Raw genomic sequence first — 4,978 nt, 5'->3', positions numbered from 1 at the left:
GTCTTGAGAAGTAATTTTTTTCTTCTTATTCTACTATTTTGCTTTTGCAATTCTACCTTTATTGGGTCTTCTATTAATCTCCCCACTTAAAGTACATACTAACTTTTACTTCTGCTGCACAAAACTCCCAAGGCTTCAAAAATCAACATTCAAACTCACTAGATTCAGCAAAAACTCTCCAGGCATATGCCGACTTTGGGCTCGGCTTACCTCTCTAGGTTCTGAACTTCACCCTGTCCTGGGGCAGTTTCTTAATTTCTTGCCAGTTTATAGATGCCTTCCAGAATGGATTTTTATTATTTTGCCCAGTATTTGTGTTTTTGTTTTCAGTGTGGGAAGGTTGGTCTAGACACCCAGCTGAGCATATTAGATGAAATAGAAATCTTCACTTATTTTTTCATCACATATTTATTGAGCACCTACTATGTGTTTAATAAGTACTATAATTGTGATCTGTACAAGGTGGACTGAGACGCAAGAAAAAATACATTGACTGGGGTAGGGCAGTAGGGCAATTGAGGGAAGGTAGTGGGAGGTAAAAATACAGGTTTGTGTTGGGCCGGGTGGCTCACGCCTGTAATCCCAGCACATTGGGAGACCAAGGTGGGCAGATCATTTGAGGTCAGGAGTTCAAGATCAGCCTGACCAACATGGCAAAACCCCGTCTCTACTAAAAACAAATTAAAAAAAAAAATAGTTTTGGTTCATTCATTTGATGGCTAAATAATAACTTTTTTAGAAAGAGAAGAAAAAGTAGAGGTTTAGGAGTCAAGGACGGCTGGAGGCGAATTCTAGCATCCCTGCTGATGAGCTGTGAGATCTGAGGCAAGTCACTCAACATCTCTGTGCTGCAGTTCCTTCATCTATAAACTAGTGTTAGTGATAGACGTTGAATTACTAGAAGAGCTGGGCACACAGTGGTGGTACAGAAAATGCTGGCTATTCTCTGTCCTAACAGAGAAAGGGATGCAGAAGCTGGGAACAACAAAGCTATTTTTCTGTTTTTTTTTTTTTTTTTTTTTTTTTTTTTTTTTGAGACGGAGTCTCGCTCTGTCGCCCAGGCTGGAGTGCAGTGGCCGGATCTCAGCTCACTGCAAGCTCCGCCTCCTGGGTTTACGCCATTCTCCTGCCTCAGCCTCCCGAGTTGCTGGGACTACAGGCGCCCACCACCTCGCCCGGCTAGTTTTTTGTATTTTCTAGTAGAGACGGGGTTTCACCGTGTTAGCCAGGATGGTCTCGATCTCCTGACCTTGTGATCCGCCTGTCTCGGCCTCCCAAAGTGCTGGGATTACAGGCTTGAGCCACTGCGCCCGGCCACAAAGCTATTTTTCTAAGGCTGAATCATCTCCCCTGAGAGCTGCCAGATAGGAGGGCATAGGACCACCTCCTTCCAACTCCAGGCTTGATTCTTATTCTAGAGAAAATCCCTCTCTGCTTTCCAGATTCCCTCAAAGATATGCCTTCTCTCTGGCCCTCTCCCCCTTGACTTAGATAGGTTCCTCACTGAGCATAGAGTTTTGGAAATAAAAGACAGGAAGGAAATGTCTTGCAGACAACTTCTGCTTTCCACTCTGCCAACAACCTCCTGAGACAAGCAGAATGCCTGGGTGCATTCTTATAAGGAGAAGAAGAAAGAGAGAACTCTAAGGAAAAACACAGAAGTTAATATATGAAAAATTATTCTTGCCAGCTACCGTGGCTCAAGCCTGTAATTCCAGTACTTTGGGTGGCTAAGGTGGGAGGCTTGACTGAGCCTAGGAGTTTGAGGTTGCAGTGAACCGTAATCACACCACTGCACTCTAGCCTGAACAACAGAGTGAGTGAAAAAAAAAAAAAAAAATCCTGTTGCAAAAGGGATGATGGAATGGCTGAAGCATACAGACAAGAAGGTGCAGGAGAGAAAATCAGACAGAAAAGGAGCACACTGGATGCCATGCTAGGGAACTTGGCTTGTTTAGTCAGGACAATAGGTTGCCAACCACCTGTGCCATGGCCAGGTCTGCAATTCAGAGTAGAGGATGCTTGGAATTGGGCAGGACTAGAGGGTAGGGAGACCAGTTGGCATATTCCTACAATGGACCACAAGAGAGATGGCGAGGGCCTAATCACAAGCAGGGGTGAGTGGTGCAGCGGAGGAGAGCCCTCAAAGCGGCCAATACGGTAGCTCTGCAGAGAGCTAGAGCAGGAGTGACAAGAACTCCCTTAGGAAGAGTAGGAATCAGGAGGAGGAATAACGAGGAGGAATGATGGCGGCAGCATGGGAGTAGAGGGAAATGAGACTCCCTTCTCGGTTTCTGGCAGGGATGACTAAAGAGATGACAGTGCCATCAGCCAGGATAGGAGATTCAGGAGGAGCAGGTTTGAAGAAGCACAAATAATGGGTTTGAATCTGACATCACTGTGGACCTTGCTGGTTGAGGCGTTGAAAGCCACTGAGCACAGGCACGTAGAATTCAGAGGAGTTCCCACTGATGAGGGGAGGAGAGAGTTTCAAGAAGGAAATATCAAGAGCATCTTGCCTTGCAGAGATCATGAGGCAAGGGACATGAAAGGGGTCTGTTTTATTCAGCAACCAGAAGGTCATCGGTGACTTTAGCTTGAGCAGTTTCAGGGTTAGAGGAGGAGCAAGCCTGTGAAGACGTGAGAAAACCTGAAACTCTTTCAGGTAGCTTGGGTGGAAAGAGAAGCTGTGTGGTAAGTCAGTAGCCTGAGGGGGAACCGAGGGGCCACAAAAGCTTTTCAAGCGCAGGAATGAAGCCAGAATTGAGGAAGAGGGGACAATTAGTGGGGTGAGATTCCTCACCTTGGAGCTGGAAGGCGGTGGGTCAGAGGCCGGTTGAAGGAAGCCCTTTCTTCCTCTGACACGCCAGTGGAGCAGGTGGACCCGGGGTGGCCCCTCCACGCTTCATAGCGCAGGAGGTACAGGGATTTATCATGCAACAAACACTGAATGAGTCACCGCTTTGCTTAAGTGGTGGTGTAAGCTAGTAGACATGGGGAAAATGAGGAAAATACTAGCAACTTGAACCACTCGTTCTGAGTGAGGTCTCAAACGCAAGGTTGTTTGGAGGAAGGGAGGGGAGCTCTAGGGCTTCCTGAATGATGAAAGGAAGGCAGGCAGCTTGGCAGAATATTTCCCTCCCAAGGCAGAGATAGAGAAAATAGCCTGAGAGAAACAGGAAAAGTCTAAGTGGGAAAAATGGAAGAAGGAAAGAAAATAAACACTAACAGCCTGTTCCAGGTTGCAGACACTAAAGTAGGCACTTTATAAGTTATCACAGGGAATCCACAAAACAATTCTGTAAGACACTACTATCTTTATTTTATTGACGTAGAAACTGAGGATTAAATTCTTTCTCTAGCTTTAATTTTTCTTCTCCATATTTATAAAATCCATTGAATATGGAGGGGGATATTTTAGTCCTTAAATTTTTATTTCACTTGTGAAGCCAAGTGAGAAGCAGTGAAACGAGGAAAATTCCTAGTGGGCTTGTGCCAGTGCAACTACCTATGTTTCTGTAGAGCCTTGATTACAGATGGGGCAAAACTTGATCGAGTTTCAGAGAAAAGCAGAAGGAACTTAAGTGAGGAAGTGGTCGCCTGCTCCCTGGATCCAAGCACCGCCCAGCTACACTAGGCACTAGTGGGAAGAAACTGGGCTGCAGCCGTGTCCTTCACGCAACAGCTTTGTGTATGCAAATGCCTATTTCAGTACCCTCAGAACTGTATAAATGATCACACACAAGATGCACCTCACAAATTAAATGGCATTTATATAGAAATAACATAGGCTTCTGTTCATTACTTTCAATCATAGAATAGTAATAGAATAGGCTGCAAATTAAAAACCAGTGTGCACCAATAGTATATAGCACCAGCAATCTAGTTTGTTTGTTTGTTTGTTTGAGACACAGTTTCGCTCCCAGGCTGGAGTGAAGTGGCCTCTGGGCTCACTGCAACCTCTGCCCGCCGGGTTCAAGTGATTCTACAGCCTCCGCCTCCCAGGTAGCTGGGATTACAGGCATAATCCCAGCCAACACGCCTGGCAAATTTTTGTATCTTTAGTGGAGGCGGGGTTTTGCCATGTTGGCCAGGCTGGTCTCCAACTTCTGACCTCAGGCGATCGACCCGCCTCAGCCTCCCAAAATGCTGGGATTACCGGCTTGAGCCACCGCGCCCGGCCACATTTCTTTTCTTTTTGAGACGTAGTCTCTCTGTCGCCAGGCTGGAGTGCAATGGCGCAATCTCGGCTCACTGCAACCTCCGCCTCCCCGGTTCAACTGATTCTCCTGCCTCAGCCTCCTGAGAAGCTGGGATTACAGGCACGCGCCACCACGCCTGGCTGGTTTTTTGTATTTTAGTAGAAACGGGGTTTCTCCATTTTGGCCAGGCTGGTCTCGAACTCCTGACCTCAAGTGATCCACCTACCTCGGCCTTCCAAAGTGCTAGGATTACAGGCGTGAGTCACCCATTTCTTAAAAAGTATATTTTAATGCTGGGGACACTGGCTTATGCCTGTAATTCCAGTACTTTGGGAGGCCGAGGTGGGAGGATGCTTGAGCCCAGGAGTTGGAGACCAGCCAGGGCAACACAGCGAGACCTTGCCTCCATAAAAAGAATAAACAAAAAACAACAAAAGAACCCCGACATATTTAAAAAAATGCGTTGTGTAATAGGATTTTCTTTTTTTTTTGGTGGGGATGTGAGTAAGCAAAGGAGATGTGCTACTACTATTGATCAAAAGGGGATTATAAAACATTCATTCCCTAGACTTTCTTTGCACTTTAATATTCCTTTTTGGCAACTGGACTCTCAGTCCCACGTGACCCGCCGCAGGGTTGCCATGGGGACCGGAAAAACTTTTTTTTTTTTAAAAAGTAACGCTCCTGGCCGGGCGCGGTGGCTCAAGCCTGTAATCCCAGCACTTTGGGAGGCCGAGACGGGCGGATCACGAGGTCAGGAGATCGAGACCATCCTG

This window comes from Colobus angolensis, unplaced genomic scaffold, assembly GCF_000951035.1.
Source record: "Colobus angolensis palliatus isolate OR3802 unplaced genomic scaffold, Cang.pa_1.0 Scaffold45, whole genome shotgun sequence".
In the NCBI taxonomy this organism is placed as follows: domain Eukaryota; kingdom Metazoa; phylum Chordata; class Mammalia; order Primates; family Cercopithecidae; genus Colobus; species Colobus angolensis.
Note: the sequence above shows the minus strand (reverse complement) of the source record.